The 19,537-nt window shown below is 35.9% G+C and overlaps 1 long non-coding RNA gene across 1 annotated transcript in view; it reads left to right on the top strand.

Moving 5' to 3' along the window:
* Positions 1-11,300: 11,300 nt before the first annotated feature.
* LOC123384491 overlaps positions 11,301-19,537 on the top strand; it is a 15,563-nt gene continuing 7,326 nt past the window's right edge. The window contains exon 1 of the long non-coding RNA XR_006595645.1: positions 11,301-12,042. This is a non-coding gene — a long non-coding RNA (uncharacterized LOC123384491). The remainder of the gene's footprint in view (positions 12,043-19,537) is intronic.

Raw genomic sequence — 19,537 nt, 5'->3', positions numbered from 1 at the left:
TTTATAGTTCTGTAAGTCTATTCTGGCTACAGGTTGAGGAATGGACTTGACAAGGGTGGAAGCTAGGGACCCATTGGGAGGTCGGCGCACTCAGCTAGGAGAGAGAGATGATGGCGGTATGGGCATGAGTGGTCACAGTGGAACTGGGGAGAAGGGCGTGGATTTCGGGTGTGTATTGGAAGTAAGAAAGCCAGGACTTTGTCAAAGATTTGATGAGGTGATGAGATAGGGTAGGGTTAAGGATGCCTAAGCGGGTCTTCTGCTTGAGCATCTGAGACCATTTGTGGTAGGTGGCCTTTATGTAATCACTGCCTGTATCATAGTAATGGCTTCTGTTTATCCAGTGCTTACTGTGTGCCAAGTATGTGCTTTGTATGTATTATCTCATTTATTCTTTGCAACATCTGTATAAAGTTGGCCCTGTTATTATCATCTCTGTCTTAGAAATGAGGAAAGTAAGGCTCAGTGAGGTTAACTTCCTCAGTTCCAAGGACTTGTATGTAGTGTTGGAACAAGAATTTAAAGGCAAAAACACTGAACCCACAGTCACCTCAGTGAGACATTGAGTAACCATTACTTCAGGAGCCTATCACCCCACATTTGAATTGCCAGGATCTTTACTACTAGCTTCTCTTTTGTTTGCATGTTGACTCAAATTGTGACCGGTTCACTGCAATTTGTATCCTTACCCTAGACATGGAAGAACAAGTAAAGTGCTGACCATTCATTTTTCTACTTATGCTGGAAAAAAAGGTAGCGCAGGTGGATTAGAATTATAAATGTAAATGAAGATTGAGGATTATATTTGGATTTTATTTTGTCTCCAATTAATATGAATGAGAGGCTTAATCATTATTATATCTATATCAAATGAATAATTTCAGAGATGAGTGCTTTGGGTATAATTTTTCCCCCATTACTAATTAGGGTTGGGAACACACTGTTGGCATGAATCAGAACCTATTATTAAATATGATATTACTCCTGATTAATTGGATTATTCCTTTTCTGATACTTCTAGGGCTGTCCCCCTCCCCATTCAGCAATGCACAAGACTCATGATCCTCCTTTCTTCACACTTACTCCCGATATCATCTGCTTCTGTGACTTCAATTCTCACCACCTGGCCAGTCCTGACCCTCTGCACCCTTGACCTCTCTCAGAGCTCTGTGCAGCATTTCTTGTCCAGTGGCTCCAGGCAGGAGGGAGAGAGAAAAGGAAGAGTGCACTCTAGAGAGTAGAGTGGTGAGAGACGATGAAGATGATAATGATGACTACTAGGTGTCAGGGGAGACAAGCCGGATTCAAGGTCCTATTTAATATATTTAAAGGAAATTTTAAGACATTAAAAAGGAAAGTTTTATCTGCACTATCCATGCAGGCCCTGTGAGTTTGAAGACAAATCTATACTCAGATTCTGAACATTGAGCTATTTCTGTTTATAGAGAGCACCCAATGTTGTGGACTCAAGTGAATATATGTAATTGAACACATACTGCATAGGGACCATAATCCCTATATCCAACACTCTAAATATAAGGCCCATATCTTGTATATACAGAGGACAAACATAATCTAACCAGAGACAGTCCTAGGTGGTCAGAGAATCCACAGGGGGTTGCTTGCGTGGATGGTATATAGGACAAAATGGGGGAAAGAAGTCCTAACTCAATATGCACTGTTCAGAAGTTTTCTAAACAAAATAGAGTTAGGTGCTAATCTAACCTAGAGGAAAGAGTGTGTTCTTTACACTACATCTGACCCTCCCAACTCCCACCCCATACCATGATATCTCTCTTAGTGGGGGGGGGGGGGGGGGGGCGGGAAGCAGGCAGTAGAAACATGACATGAGAATACAGAGGGATATAAAAATGGGAAAGAGGGAGGAGGTAAAAGACACTGATCAATTAATCCTCCCATTTTTTAAATTAGAGAAAACCTTGGCATTCAGTAATGATGAATCAATGCTGCTGACAGATACATCATGTTAGGATCTCAACAATCTAATTCTTCCGTCAACAGAAAAGGCAGGTAATTACTGCATTATCAAAAGGCTTGAAAAATACAGGAAGGAATGCCACACCAGTACCAGTGCCGCATTATCTGACTAATTTTATTAAAAACTTAGCACCATGTTTGAAACTGATCACCACTCCCGGAGAGAGCTGGGAGGCGGTTAGGGAAGTACGTTAAAATCCTGCAGGGTAGTTCTTCTTAGGAGAGAAATACCTTTTGATTAGAAACAAACCAAAAAAAAAAAAAAAATATGAAGGGTCATTTCAGTTGTGGAAAGACAGGCCTTAGGACATGGCCAGTTGTGAGATAAGGATAAATAAAGCATTGAATTGTTCCTCATAATGAAATGGGAAGAATTTTAATTTTCAGGGACATGAGAGAGAGCTCATCTCTGGACAGTCCAGAGATGAAAGGAGAAGGAAGAAGATAACGTTAAAGGCAAAGTCACAAAATGACTAATTCTCAATAGCACAAATGGTCAAAGGACTTACAAGAACATCAGTGTCTAATATTAATCTTATCTGTTGTGCTATAACTCAGTGTAACTAATCACTAGATCAACAATAAAAGTCTATTACACATAACTATCTTTGGTAGCTGCTTTGTTTGGATTGTGTTTTAAGGAATTTAAAAGGGAGTTCTGATCTCTTGTGAGTCAACTAAAGAAAAGACAGCTTCCACAAGAGGTCAGAAACAAATGAGATGAAAATTCAGCAGAAGCCAAAAACTAGAACAAGAAACGTTTCAGAGGCTCCTCAAAGAGACACACTGTGGTACACACTAAGTTTCCCACCGTAGGGAGATAGAGACTCACATTACTTGAATTTAATGGTAAAACTCACAAGGCTAGAAGACTGAGGCTTATCTCTGAGTTATACTGCATACATCAAAAAATTGTTTAATCTGTTCCTCGTTGTTTAAGATAGCTTGAAAGGGAAACAAATCCCCAACAATAGATGATTAAGAAAAAAATGATAATCATCTGCTAGATGGAAAATTATGTAATCAATAAAATAATATTTACAAAGGATTTAAAATAAAATGAAAAGTTTTGGTATGTTTAAGATGAAAATAAATATGTAGTAGTATTGGAACTCTGCATTATCTAAATTCATCCTAGGAATACAGAGGTGACTTGATTCTAAGAAATTTATTAATATACTTCCACCAGTTAATAGATCAAAGGAGGAAAATGCATTCATCTTCATAGATACTAAAAATACAACATCCATTCTTGATTTTTATAATTCATTAGCATAATAATAGATGGATACGTCCTTACCATGATTTTCTATCTAAAGCCAAAGCTAGAATCTTGCTCAATGTTGGATACAACCCTATTAAAGTCTAGGAACAATTTAATATTGTTCAAGCTGTACTAACAAATGGAATAGGCTAGAAAACTAGTATATATATATACTAGTACATATATAACTAGTATATATATATATATGTATATATATGTATGTAGTATATGTATATATACTAGTTTTCTAGCCTATTCCATTGATACATATGTATGTATGTGTGTGTGTATATATATATATGTACATGTACATACATATACATACAGGAGAACATACATTATATACATATGTATATACATATATACATATATGTGTATATATATATACATACACATATATATACATACAGTAGAATACCAGAAGCTATCTACAAATAAAAGACTATAAAATATTTAAAACATTGTATATAGCATGCTTCTATCTGTATAAGGAAAAAAAAAACAAGTTTGTATATACACAGACTGTTTAGAAAAGGAAGTTTGAAAAATAAGGGGAAGAGTTGGAATCTGGAGGTCTGGGATGGGAAGGAAATTTTTCATATAAACCCTTTTTCACTATTTGGATTTTTGATTTGTAAGTATTATTTTACAACTAAAAGAAATTAAGAATTAAAAGAAAAAACTTCAAAGATAAAAAATGACAGAATATTAAATGTTTAATAATAGTTGCTTAAATAAACTATGATAAAGGTACTTTCTGGGATTTAAGGCAGGCATTAAAAATTATATGTATGGAACTAAAGTTAAATGAGAACATATGCCATATTGCTCAATGAATATTTGTTGAATGAATGGAATGATGAATCCCAAATGGGAGGAGAAATAGGATAAAAATTATGGATACTGAATAATCATAATTATATAACACCATAAATAAATAAATATATATATTTATAGAGATAGAGAGAGAGAGAGAAATGTAAAAAGGAAAGAAGAAGGGGCGCCTGGGTGACTCAGTCAGTTAAGAATCCGACTTCAGTTCAGGTCACGGTCTCATGATTTATGAGTTCGAGCGCCACATCAGGCTCTGTGCTGACAGCTCAGGGCCTGTAGCCTGCTTTGGATTCTGTGTCTCCTTCTCTCTCTCTGCCCCTCCTCCACTCATGCTCGCTCTCTCTCAATAAATAAATAAACAAACATCAAAAAAAATTTTTAAAAAGAAGGAAAGAAAGAAAAATGTAATAGTGTAATAGTGATATCTTCTGCTTGGTGGTATTATAGTGTACAATTAAAAACATTCCTTCTATTTTTCTGATCTTTCAGAAATTTATGTAATAAATGTGCATTGTTTTAAAATGAAAAAGACTTTTTATTTAGGAAGCAAGATGCTCTATCTGCTTTTCTGAAGAAATGTGGAAAATAGCAAATAGATTACTCCCCACAGGCAGTTCATGCAGACCCTACAGTGTGGGCACAACTTCCTTAATGCTCACCCTGAACTACACTGTTGATTTTGAGTTGTACTTAACAAAATAAACAGTGGGCCAAAAGTAAAAACACTGATACAATTGAATGTGATCTGATTTATTCTAAAATCACAGACTTGCCTGAGGCACAATTCTTTAGGAAAACATTCCAACAGCTAAAAGAAGCTTGTACTTAAAGCAGGTAAAGTTTCATTCATAAAATTATTTCCTGCTCCTATTACAGCATTGAAAAAAAATTAGAAACTGCTGCTCCTGGACTTTAAATTTAGTATGTATATATATATATATATATATATATATATATATATATATATATATACACACACTTTGAAATAAGTGGTTATGTGAAAAATGTCTAAAGCACTCAGATGATGTTTGTTAATGATGGTAAGTTTTAATAAATTTATTTGAAGTCCGATGGAATCACTATTGGAAATCAAGTCTTAGTAAAGTAAGGGATTTTCTTATCTCTGTAATACATATTTAGATATTTTTAGATTAAGGACCAAGCTATTGGTCTGTGGTATATAAATTTATTCTTTGCTTCAGCGTTTACCAGTAATTGATAAAAGTTACCTCACATACCAAATCTCCTAGTCTACCCAAACCCTTTGCCCACTTAAACATTTTTTTATAAGAGTGGTGCTCATCTTTTTTAATACGAGACATAAACTAATTTTTCTTTTGCTAATTTATAAACAAAATATTTTCTTTCCTTGCATTTGAATTACTGTTTTTAAAAATATGTTTCCAAAATTTTGAGAGGAGAAATAAAAGCTCAGTGGTTCCGTATTCCCTTTCACATTAAGAGTTTAGTAAATTTTTCAATAACCTCAATAATCTGTGTTCCCCCCAACACACGCATATTTCCTAGGCAACATAGTTGTGTGTAGCCAGAATAGTCCGTTGGAATCATTACCATTTCAGATCCACTTCATTCCTTTGCTCATTTTGTTCTTGCCAAAGTCTTGTCTTCTATCCTTGGCCTGAACTGTTCTGCTTCAAGGTGACTCAGGAGGTGGCAGTCAAGCTGTCGGCTGATGCTGCTTGATTGCTGTTAAAGACTTGACTGGAGTTAAAGAATCTTCTTTCAGCTCACTCACATGGTTGTTGTCTGTTAGCCAGCGCCTCCATTTCTCCCCACACGGACTTCCGCATAAGCTGTCACTACTGGCATCCTCCAGGGTTATTAATAGGAGGGAAGGAGAACAAGAGGAAAGCCACAGGATATGAATACCAGGAGTGGGGAGTATTGGAAGTCATGTTGGAGGCTGGCTACCCTCAGAACTACTACACTTAGAAGCCCAGACGAGGGGCAGCTGGGTGGCTCACTTGGTTAAGCAGCCAACTTCGGCTTAGGTCATGATCTCCCAGTTCGTGATTTCAAGCCCAACGCCGGGCTCTGTGCTGACAGCTCAGAGCCTGGAGCCTGCTTCGGATTCTCTCTCTCTCTCTCTCTCTCTCTCTCTCTCTCTCTCTGCCCCTCTCCTGCTCATGCTCTGTCTCTGTCTCTCTCTCAAAAATAAACATTAAAAAAAAAAAAAAAAAAGCCCAGACGAAGTCCCAGCTTCTCTTGGAAGCTTTCTTTAATTGCTACACCTCTATGATTTCTTTCTTCTCAGAACACTTTTGGAAGCAATTCTCTACCATAGTTGGGTCTTAATGTCATTTTAAAAATTGTTTAAGTTTATTCATTTATTTTGAGAGCACGGGGGAAGGGCAGAGAGAGGAGAGAGAATCCCAAGCATGCTCTGCACTAGCAGTGTGGAGCCCCATGCGGTCTCCAACTCATGAACCATGAGATCACGACCTGAGCTGAAATCAAGAGTTAGATGCTTTGGGGTGCCTGGGTGGCTCAGTCGGTTAAGCGTCCGACTTCGGCTCAGGTCATGATCTCACGGTCTGTGAGTTCGAGCCCTGCGTCGGGCTCTGTGCTGACCGCTCAGAGCCTGGAGCCTGTTTCAGATTCTGTGTCTCCCTCTCTCTCTGCCCCTCCCCTGTTCACGCTCTGTCTCTCTCTGTCTCAAAAATAAAGAAACGTTAAAAAAAAAAAAAAAAAGAGATGCTTTACCCACTGAGCCACCCAGGTGCCCCTCATTTTTGAAATTTTTTACGTGTTTCATTTTAAGTAATTCTTCCCAGTGCAGTGTAAATTCCTTAACTACAGTAAGACTCAATATATTTGATAATTACTATCTCAATTTCAGCAATATTGGGCTTAGTCAATATTGGGATGAGTCTATTTGAGGATAGTGGTAGTGAACACTGCATGCTGATTAAAATGGCCTACAGAGCTTTTAAAAAAATACCAATCCCTAGGTGATATCCCCAGATGGGCACTGGTATTTACTTAGATGCTTCCCAGGTGATTACAATGAGCAGCCAGTAGCTTGGAATATTTCCTGCCTCGGTCATAAAATTAAGAGGAACCTATTTTGAATTGTTTGTTGTTTATCATCTTACAATTCCACCAAACAAAACATTTGCTATTTTTGATACAGTTCTCTTAATTAAAAATATTGGGAGACTGATCAAGTAACCATAACTCCATTAGTGAATCTAGTTTTTATACATATATAGTTTTTGCTTCATACTCTGTCCAAAATAGAAATATACATAATTGCTTTTCCAAAATGTGCAATTATCATGTCCTCTAATAGAAAAATTAAATCACTGAATATAATAAAAAATTGCCCAAGAGTCATGACAATCAGCTGAAATGGTTACAACTGCAGGTCATAAAATTACTTCCAATAGATAAAATTTATAGTCTGAAGATTGTTTTCCACCCAGCCATTTAAGATCTGTCAGGAAAGGAAGTGTCTGTTTCACTTGATGTCCTTAAATCTTTTCCCTTCTTTTACATTGTCCATGAGATTTTTAAATTCCTTACCAGCTCTGTTTCCAAAGGTTCCCCACTATCCCACCTCACCCCCACCCTTCACCCCTGCCCCCAACCACAATCCACAATCCTGAAAAGGATGGAGTGAAAAAGGCCTTTCTGATACAAAAGAGTTTTTCAAATACATGGCTTTCATGACTTGAGATGTCACAAGGGAAAGAGATTCTTTACTGCCTGATTAGAAAAATCAACTGTTTTCAATTGCTTATTTAATGGAATTAGCCTTAGTCCTTTTGCCACTCTAATTCCCATCCTCTAATTTGAAGAAATAAGTAGTGAGCTCATTTACCTCTTAAGAATAAGATGCTTCTGTGGTAGGAGAAGCTCTTTTTGAAAAGGTTAGTTAACTAATTCAAATCAGAGACTAAAGTTTAGGACAATGATTCTCAAATGTGGTACACATCCTTTACATTTTTTTGTAAAGTACTTATTTGGGACCTACACCAGACCTAATCAGTGTCTTACAATGTAAAATTTGCACTGATGAACACTGAATGAAACAAAGACCATTAAGCTTTGCTCGTATTTCTGAGACCCTTCTCTCTGTCCAGCATAAATAGATTAGACTAACAAAAAAGTACATGACTGTTGAAAGTAAAACAAGGGAAGGTAAAATTGCAACATTTAAAGACAGAATAGAAATTATGATTATCATTGAGGTTCCTGATTAATAGATGAAATAATGCAGAATTATAGAGGGCTTATAACAGTGCTTAATAGTAGACCAAAACAGAACAAACCCAGAACGTTTTTCCCTACCATCACAAAGAAGAAGAAATCAGAGCCCCATGATAAAAAGTTTAAAAGCCAAATTTCACCCATTTCTGAGTGAAAATAACAGGACTTCACAACATACACTTTGTATCCTAACCTTACCCCTGGCTCAGTATCAAACTGTGTTGCAGTTTCCTCTTATATTAGGCCAGATTGTTTTGTTTGCAAGTTATAGTTTAATTTTTAAAAAACGACTCTATACACTTCCTCTAAATGCATGTTTTAGCAATTTCATTCTTTTTCTTCCCACTGAATTTATAAAAGAGAAAAATATGCAATAAATTGTTTACATAATTGTTCAAATATTGTTGCACAAGATGGCAATGAAATCCAAATAAAACTATAGCCTGCAAAACAGGTCCAGAAAGCAAGTGCTCTAATTGTCCATTCAACTGTTAAATGAAAATATGAGTTGGGCAATAGAGTTCTAGGAGTAGTGATGCAAAATATAGCAAAGTATGTACTTTCAACCTGTACCCTGAAAAGAGGTTTTTCCCCAAATAGTTGAAATATAACTTCCTATAATTAAACATAACTAACACTTTACCTAAATTCATTTACTGTGTATTTTCGGTCTAAACATTTCACTGGTTAAGAAAACTTAAAGGAAACGATTGTGACTGAAATAGTGAGAAGTCAGAGATACGACTGAGAGTTTCTTCAAAGGCAAAAAAACAAATGAATAACTCAAATGAAGTTGTGTTTGAAAACTGTATTTCCTGAAGTACGCTTTAATAATCTCTGTAAATTGGAACAAGCCAAGGGAGATAACCTCTATAGTGTTGAATATAATATCTCGAATGAACTGGCATCAAAGATGAAGATGATGTTATAAAGTCAACATTTCCCCCATTTTCTTCCTGGATATCACCCAAAGCAGCACAGAGAAAGAGATAAAATAACACAAACTCCTCTTTTTTTTTTTTTTGCAGAATGAGTACTAAACGATAAACTAAAAACTAAGTGTAGAGTTCCCCATAAGGGTGCAGGGATGCCTGTGCCAGAAGAACAAGGGGGAAAATACGGCTTCAGATTTAAGAATGATTCAGCAAATCACACTGCTTAACAATGAGGGTACCCTCTGAGATGCCAAATCCAATGCCTTGTTTGCAACAATGCAAATAGGCTGCATGTGCTAGAGGCAGGAACTACTCTGGATCTGGCTTACTTCTGGGAATCAAAAGGATGGCAACAAACAAGGAATCATACAGATCGGCTGTATTTGCAGGGAGTATTTGCAGAAAGTGAGTGCAGAGATCTGGCATTGTGAAAAACTTCCTATCCTTATTGACTTGGGAAAGTTGTAGAGAGACAAACTGCTCCACAGAATTCTGGATCCTCAAGATAATTCCAGCTAACCTGGAATATAGCCATCAACTTTCCCAAACATAAGACTCCTGAAAATAACTGACCTTGGGGAAATTCATTTGCTTTGAAGATGAGTAATGAAAAAAAAAGGAAGTATCACCAGAGATACACGAATATACTGTGAGAAGGAAACAAATACGAGTATCTTACCAAGAATATTAAGCAGAAATTTTATGGGTCGCCTGGGTGGCTCAGTTGGTTAAGCGTCCGACTTCAGCTCAGGTCATAATCTCGCAGTCTGTGAGTTCCGGCCCCGTGTAGGGCTCTGTGCTGACATCCCAGAGCCTGGAGCCTGCTTCAGATTCTGTGTCTCCCTCTCTCTCTGCCCCTACCGTGCTCATGCTCTGTCTCTCTGTGTCTCAAAAATAAATAAAAACATTAAAAAAAATTTTTTTAAACAGAATTTTTTTTCTATTGTATCAGATAAATTGGGGCCAAATTTTTCAACAGAATTTAAAAACCTCAATCAAGCAATACTTCCTATGAAGAAAGAACATGGAAAAGATATTTTAAAGCTCAAGGAATAGATAAGACAGTAGGAAGAGATAAATTATAAGTTCAACTATAAAGTGAAAGAAAAAAATGACAAAACCATCCCTCAAACAAAGGCGAAATAGAAAGAAGCACAATGGAGAAAAGATTGCAGAAAACAATAAAATATAGATCTAAGAAAAGTAAGGAAATGAAATAAAGAGGTAAAAGGGAACAGGGGCAAATTGACTCAAGATTCGCATAGAGTCCAAAAAGAAAAAAAATGAAAAAGAACAAGTAATTTACAATATAGTTCAAGTTTATTTCCCTGAAATAAAAGATTTGGACTTACATAGTAAAAGAAAAACTGTCAAAGAAATGTATATTCAAAATAAGGAACAATAAAACATTCCCTAGGAAATTTTTGAGGAGTTCAGTGAAAAAGAAACAAGTATTTGGGCAATCAGGCAAAAAGCTCAATTTACTTTTAAGGTATGGGGTGTGGGTGGGGGATGAAGTTGGTCCCAGACTTTTCTATAGAAAAATTCAAAGCCAGAGGGGCTCCTGGGTGGCTCAGTTAGTTAAGCTTCCGACTTCAGCTCAGGTCATGATCTTGTGTCCATGGGTTCCAGACCTGTGTCAGGTTCTGTGCTGACAGCTCAGAGTCTGGAGCCTACTTTGAATTCTGTGTCTCCCTCTGTCTCTGCCCCTCCCCCGCTCATTTTATGTCTCTCTGTCTCTCAAAAATGAATAAACGTTAAAAAAATAAAAAAAATTAATCCTATGTGATGTGATGTTCTTATTAAAAAGGTATTCATTAGGGGCGCCTGGGTGGCGCAGTCGGTTAAGCGTCCGAGTTCAGCCAGGTCACGATCTCACGGTCCGTGAGTTCAAGCCCTGCATCAGGCTCTGGGCTGATGGCTCAGAGCCTGGAGCCTGTTTCCGATTCTGTGTCTCCCTCTCTCTCTGCCCCTCCCCCGTTCATGCTCTGTCTCTCTCTGTCCCAAAAATAAAAAAAAATAAAAAAAAAGTTGAAAAAAAAAAAGGTATTCATTAGAATGAAAACAAAAATCTAATTATCAGGAAAAAATGAAAAACATATGCATGGGAGGGGATAAGGCTAATTTGAAAGGCTTTTTTAACAAGTGTAAAAAAAAGCAAAACATAATATGATGCTGACACCAAATATATTTATCATCATAATAAATATAAATAAATTATCTCAACCATTAAGAGAAAGTGAAGCCTAACTCTGTATAAAAGACATAACTGAAAAAGTGATTCAGTGATTCAGAAGGGAAAATTGAAGGATGGGCAAAATTTTACTAAGCAAATACAAGTAGAAAGGGAAGGTCATAATTTTAATACCAGACAAGATTGTATTCAGGCTCCAAATCACTAAATGATACAAAAAAGTTTACTTTCTAAAACAAGATGATAAAACTGAAAATGAAAATATACTAGTTATGAATCTGTATTGTATACCATATAACTTGGATACACTGTTCAAAGACAAAAACTATTGAAAAAGATTTCTGCTTTTCGTTTGGATACAGGAAGTGACAAGAGAATGTTCCTTCCCTCCTAAAAATGAGATACAGCTGGATAACCTAATAACAACAATAACACTTTTCTTGAACCTATCAGAGAGTTGAGTTGCAAGGCAACCTATTGAACTGAATTTTAAAAAATCACAAGTTCCTCTAAAGAGATGGAACACATGAAATGCTTCACCTTTGGCAGAGAATGAGAGGAAGATGTGACTTCCATTAAAGCAGGTAAGAAAACAGTGTTCTCTATTTGTGTCATCTGTTCTTTGTGGTTGTTTTTCCTTACCTGCCTTGTTTTGGATATTTTAATAATGTTAAGCTACCTAATTCCTTCTTGGCTTGTTTTCCCTTTCTTACTTTTACTTGTTCTTCCAAGTTTTGCAATCTATATCTTTAACATCACATTTTACCCATATAACTTTGTGTCCACTTGTGTATGCTGTAAGAAATTTGTAACATTTCATACTGTATATAATTATTGCATTATATTTTAATTCTACATATTTTTTAATCCCTACACCTTGTTACCAATTTGCTTGAGACGTTCAATGATCTTTTCATGAATTTTTCTACAACTACCTGAGAAGAAAGAAAATCTAAATGACCAATTATCATAAAATAAATATAATTGTCAAATAGCTATTCCTCCATAGTTCCAGACTGTGAGGGTTTCAGAAATTAATTCTAAAAGAAATAGATAAATTTATATTACCTAACTTATTCTAGAATATGGTAAAAAAAAAAAAGGCACTCTTCTAAATCCTTTTTATAAGGTGGCCATGTCATTGATACCAATGTATGAAACAGATTTCACATCCACACAAAAGAAAACTAACAGTGTACTTCTCTGAAAAAATCCTAAACAAAATGTTAGCAAGTGGAATCCATCAGCACATTCCAAGAATTGTACAAGAATATAACTGAGTGGGGCTGGATTATTTTAGTACTACAAGGATGAGTTAAGATTAGGAAAACCAGTAATTTAATATAAGATTGAAAACATGGGGCGCCTGGGTGGCGCAGTCGGTTAAGCGTCCGACTTCAGCCAGGTCACGATCTCGCGGTCCGTGAGTTCGAGCCCCGCGTCGGGCTCTGGGCTGATGGCTCCGAGCCTGGAGCCTGTTTCCCATTCTGTGTCTCCCTCTCTCTCTGCCCCTCCCCCGTTCAAGCTCTGTCTCTCTCTGTCCCAAAAATAAATAAACGTTGAAAAAAAAAATTTTTTTTTTAAAAAAAAGATTGAAAACAAAAACGAGAGAAAACTCACAGGGTTACTTTATTAATTAGGCAACACATTCATTGGCTATAAGAAATTGTTCAAATAACAGTGGCTTAACGAAATGAAAGTTTACTTCTCTTTCCTGGAATAGATTGAGCATAAGCAATTTAGAAATGATACAGTGATACCCTAATGTTAGGGACCTTATGGCCCCAACTAACATTAGAGAATTAATAATGAAAAAAGGGGGAATAGATATTGGGCAATATAAAGTAGTGTCTCCCAGGGGTGCCTTGGTGACTCAGTTGGTTAAGCATCCAACTTCAGCTCAGGTCATGCTCTCTCTGTTCATTAGTTTGAACCTCGTGTCGGGCTCTGTGCTCACAGCACAGAGCCTGGACCCTGCTTTTGATTCTGTGCCTCCCTCTCTCTCTACCCCTCTCCTGCTCATGCTCTGTCTTCCTCTCTCAGGAATGAATAAACCTTAAAAAAAGCTTAATAAAAAAAAATAAAAACATAAAGTAGTATCTCCCATAGCCATCACCACTAATGATAATAAGATTTTTTTAAGCAGAAATCCTTGATTTAAAAAAATAAGATAAATCATAGGATAAAAATAATAAAAACTATTAGCAAGGTATGTGTCTCATTCTAAAAGTCTGAAATGTAAATAAAAAAACATACTGGAAGCATTCTTATTAAAATCAAGGGTAAGATGGGATACCCTCAATGATGACAATTATTCAACAATGTTCTTGCAGATATTAGCCATTACAAATAAAAGTATATGAATGAGAGAAATAAAATTTGTAAAGGATGAAAAGAACTTACTGGTTGTGTTAGTTTTCTGTTGATGCATACAACCTACACCTAAAAATCAGGGACTTAAATAATAACATTTACTATCTCCCATGATTATGTGAGTTAATTAGGCAGCTCCTTTTTTTTTTTTCTTTCTAAGTTATTTATTTAAATTAAAGTTAGTCAACATACAGTGTAGTATTGGATGCAGGAGTAGAACCCAGTGATTCATCACTTACATATGACACCCAGTGCTCATCACAGCAAGTGCACTCCTTCATGCCCATCACCCATTTAGCCCACCCCCACCATGTACCTCCCCTCCAGCAACACTCAGTTTGTTCTCTGTATTTGTCTCTTATAGGGGGAGAGAGAGGGGGGTGGAGAGAGAGAGAGAGATTGGGAAGGAGAGAGAAACCAAGAAACAGACTCCTAACTATACAGAACAAACTAATGGTTACAAAGGAGAGTGCATGAGTGAAATAGGTGATGGGGATTAGGAGGGCATTTGTTGTGATGTGCACCCTGTTATGTATGGAAGGGTTGAATCACTAAATTGTACACCTGAAACTAATATGACACTGTATGTTAACTAACTGGAATTAAAATAAAAACTTTAAAAAAAGAATAAATAAATAAGTAAATAAGTAAATAAGTAAATAAATAAATAAATAAATAAATAAATAAGAAAATAGGGGCACCTGGGTGGCTTAGTTGGTTAAGCATCTGACTCTTGATTTCAGCTCAGGTCACTATCTTGCAGTTCATGGGTTCAAGCCCCGCATCAGGCTTTGTGCTGACAGCATGGAGCCTGCTTGGGATTCTCTCTCCCCCTCTCTCTCTGCCCCTCTCCTCCTCACTCTCAAAATAAATAAATAAACCTGAAAAACATTAAAGAAAATAAGGTCTAGTTTTTCTGGTATAAATATGGCTACTCCGGCTTTCTTTTGACATCTGTTAGCTTGATAGATGGTTCTCTATCTCCTCATTTTCAATCTGCAGGTCTCTTTAGGTCTAAAATGAGTCTCTTGTAGGCAGCATATAGATGGATCTTTTTTTTCTTTTTAATCTATCCTTACACCCTGTGCCTTTTGATTGGAGCATTTAGTCCATTTACATTGAGTGATTATTTGAAAGATATGAATTTGGTGCCATTGTGTTACCTGTAGAGTTGGTATTTCTGGCAATATTCTCTGGTCCTTTGTAGTCTTTGTTGCCTTGGTCTTCTGGGGTTTTTTTGTTTTGTTTTGTTTTGTTTTGTTTTGTTTCGTTTGTTTTTCCTCTTCTCAGAAAGTCCCCCTTAAAATTTCTTGCAGGGCTGGTTTAATGCTCACAAACCCCTTTAGTTTTGGTTTGTCTGGTAAACTCTTTATCTCTCCTTCCATTCTGAATGACAGCTTTGCTGGACAAAGAATTCTTGGCTGCATATTTTTCTCATTTAGGACATTTGATATTTCTTGCCACTCCCTTCTGGCCTGCCAAGTTACCATGGACAGGTCTGCTGGTAACCTTATGTGTCTACCCTAGTAAGTTAAGGAACTTTTTCCCTAGCTGCTTTCAGAATTCTCTTTATCTTTGTATTTTGAAGTCTCACTCTGATGTGTCATGGTGTTAACATATTTTTGTTGATTTTGAGGGAGTTGTCGGGGCCTCTTGGACTTGAATGCTTGTTTCCTTCCCCAGGTTAGGGAAGTTCTCAGCTATAATTTGTTCGAATAACCTTCTGCTCCTTTTTCCTGCTCTTCTTCTGGGACTCCTATGGTACAGATATTATTTTGTTTTATAGAATCACTAAGTTCTCTAATTCTCCCTTTGTGATCTAATACATTCCTTTCCCTCTTCTTTTCAGCTTTATTTTCCAGAGTTTTATCTTCTATGTCACTCATTCTCTCCTCTGCTTCTTCAGTCATCTTTATGACTGTATCCAGTCAGTTTTGCATCTCAGTTAATAGCATTTTTTATTTCAGCCTGACTAGTTTTTCATCCTTTGCAGCAAGGGTTTCTCTTTTGCCTGATATGCTTTTTTTCCAAGCCCAGTGTTGTTCTAAATTCTTGTCCAGATACATTGTTTATATCTGTTTTGAGCAAGTCCCTGGCTGTGATTTCTTCTTGACCTTTCTTTTGGGGAGAACTCCTCCATCTTGAGATGTTGGCTAAGTTTCTGTCTTTTGCATGTTTTAAAAGCTTGTTTTGTCTCCTGCACCTAAGAGTCCTGCTATATTAAAAAGGGGTCATACACTGTCCAGAGCCTGGCACTTTAGGAAGTGTTTCTGGTGCATGCTGTATCATGCTGCTGTTGGATTTTGGCTGCCCTTTCCCACTGATCAGACCTCTGCCGAGCTCTTCCTTGCAGTGGGAAGTGTCTGGACGTTTAATTAGGTGTACTTTGATACGTTTGTTGAAGTAAGCCTGGAAAAAGGGAGGAGGGGAGAGCCTAATCGCCAAACAAGAGAAAAGGAAAAGGAACAACAACAACAAAGCAGAGAATCAAAAAACTATAAAGCCAATTACAAAGAAAATAAAAAAGAGAAAAAGAAAAAAGAAAGAAAACCAATAAAAAAGTCTGATCCAAAAAAAAAAAGAAAAAAGGAAGTGAAAAACAAAAAACAAACAAGAAACTATGATCCTGTTTCTAAAAGAGAAAAAAAAAAAAGAGGAAGAGGAAGAAAAAGGGAAACAGAGTGAGAGAGCATGAGCGGGGGAGGGGTAGAGAGAGGGGGAGACACAGAATCCGAAGCAGGCTCCAGGCTCTGAGCTGTCAGCACAGAGCCCAATGCGGGGCTCGAACCCATGGACCATGAGATCATGACCTGAGCCAAAGTCGGACATTTAACTGACTGAGCCACCCAGGCACCCCTAGAATGTATTTAAAATGATTAGCCATATCTCTTATAACCTCTTTTCACCTAAGTAAAGACAAAATGGTAATTTTGAAAATTTTATTTGAAAAATTTCTTTTAATTTAACTTCAAAATTTTTACTTCTTTTAATATATGTATTAATTAAAATGATACAGGTGCTTTATTATCTAGTTAACAACAAAAATTATCTACTTGTAAAAGTCAGTAACTCTATACAACAAAGCTTATAGGTTATGCTACCTCACATCATGGCAATAAATTATATGGTTATTTCTAATATTTCTAACTCAAAGCATGTAATCAGTTGTGTGTGTGTGTGTGTGTGTGTGTGTGTGTGTGTGTGTGTGTGTGAATGAATATACATCTATACAAAAGTTAAATTAGGAAGTGATTGTTTTAACAAAAACTGTCATAACAAAAGAATAATCCACACAGTTCCTATAAATGACAGTCATCTACTATATACTCTAAATATTATATAGTATTAATTTATATATACTCTTTCCAGGAACTATCTATTATATAAAGTTATATAATTAAAACCTCCTGATTAAAACTATAATTTTCAAAATATGTTAACAATAATAGCACACAAACATAAAACCTATTCAAACCTATTTCTTTTAGAAATACAGAACCTTGAGGATCTTAGATATCTAAATTAATTCCTTCATTTTCATAGTGGGTATAACAGACATCCAGAGAAATTTAGTTGGCAATTAATTATTGACAAAAACAAGAATTAATGACAAAAACAAAACAATAATTAATGACAAAAACTTCTGGCTAGTTCAGAAGTTAAAATATGGATTTCTGTATCTAAATATTTTGTGTTATTTTGGGGCTGTGTGAAATATGACATATTTATGCCTACATTAGGAACTTCTCATGAACAAAATCTCCATATTAGTTCTTTCTATTCCAAATATCTAAAATTGACAGCTCTTTCTCCAATTAAAAAATAAACATAACAAACTCTTCTCCTTCACCATATAGTTAATAACTAAAAAGTCTGGACAGAATTAAAAGTTCAATCACCTAAGGGTTTTAAAGAATTGACAAAAGCAGGCAGATTTTAGAGGAAAACTAAAGGTTGGAGGCAATAATCTTCAGAAGGTGAATTTTCTCTATTTGAGAGACTTTACTGCAAGGTCAAGCACAGTTGTAGTACAGTGAAAAGTGGCTAAAATGCTGAGAGAAAGTTTGCTGCCTTTTTGTCCAGAGGAACTAAGGCTAGGAGACACAACAAGCAGAGTTGTGTATGAACTCAGAAAGGAGAGAGGCAGATAAGGCAAATCTAAACATTTGGGCAGACCTGGTTGACTCTAGAACCACACATGTGCTGAGATGATTGAAAGGAGTGTGAATTGAGATCTGAGCTGCTACTCACCACAGGCAAGGCAGAGGTTTCTGTTTGAATCCAACCAAACTAACCACCTGCTCAAACAAAAATATGAAGACTCTTAAGAGGAATATAACCAAATTCAGAGTCTCTACAACGTAACTGATACAATGTGCAGGATACAACTCAAAATCATTTGATGTATGAAAATCCAGGAAATGTGATCTAATCTCTAGGGAAAAGATAATCAGTAGAGGCCAATTCTAAGATGATCAATAACTTAGAATAATCAGACAAGGGTTTTAAAGCAGCTCTTAAAACTGTGCTCAGTGATATAAATGAAGATATTTGTAATGAACAATAGGAAAATTAGTGGAGAAACTATGAAAGAAGAGCCAAATGGAAATTTTAGAACTAAAAAATGGAATATCTGAAATTAAAAAAATTCATATGATGGGTTAAAGAGCTATGTGAAGATGATAGTGGAAACACTCAGTTAACTTGAAGATGGATCAATACAAATTATTCAGTCTGAAGGAGAGAGGGGAAAAAGGGTAGAAATAAAGTATAAAGAGCTTCAAGTACTTGTAGTACAATATCAAAGGGTAATTAGAATTCCAGAAGGAAAGGAGAGAAAGAAAATGGGGCACAATAAAATATGAAGAAATAATGATCAAAAACTTTCCAAATTTGATGAAAGACAAAAATTTACAATCCAAGTACTTCAGTGAATCTAAAACAAGATAAGTATGAGGAAAACCAAGCCTAGAAATATCACAGTCAAACTGCTTGAGACCAAAGTCAGAATACCCCAAATAGTTTTTGATCAAAGTTCTTAATAAACTTTATTGATTTAAAAAAATAATTCTGAAAATATAATTGAACAGAAAACTTTCTGTCCTGAATTTCGGTTACATATTTATAACTTTAGGTAAATTTAGGAAATTTCATTAAATAAATAAAGTGTGCCAATAAGATTGTTATAAAAACAGGAAAAGCTTTAATCATGGGCTTAAAGTAACAATTTACTAAAATATACAAGAGTAAAAAGAAACTCATAAAAGATATTTTTATTTTAGTGTTTTGGAACATAGAAGTTATATTTCGGGCTTTTGAATATAGGCAAATTATTTACATTATTTATTGCATATTTTAAATAAATGTGTTTAAAACAGACTCTTCAGCAGTGAAAATTCAAGAGCCTTATAGATATATAAGCAATTTTTTACATTTCCTAACTCTAAACAGAAAATTGGTTCATCTAGTGCAAAATTAAGTAGGATGTGATTGGGAAGATCTGGGTCCTAGTACTGGTTCTAGCCTAAAATATAGCCTTGACTGAGTCACTTAACCTCATCTGAGTCTCAATTTCCTCATATTTAAGATGTGGGTTTCATATTTTCTATGGTTAAAAAAATAGAGTAATGGTGAAGAAAGTGAACACTTGTGCCAGACTGGTTTGAATTCTGGCCCTCCCACTTTTAGCTATGTGATCTTGAATAA

The sequence above is a fragment of the Felis catus genome, chromosome A3, assembly GCF_018350175.1.
Source record: "Felis catus isolate Fca126 chromosome A3, F.catus_Fca126_mat1.0, whole genome shotgun sequence".
In the NCBI taxonomy this organism is placed as follows: domain Eukaryota; kingdom Metazoa; phylum Chordata; class Mammalia; order Carnivora; family Felidae; genus Felis; species Felis catus.
This window is presented reverse-complemented; position numbering and strand designations above follow the sequence as displayed.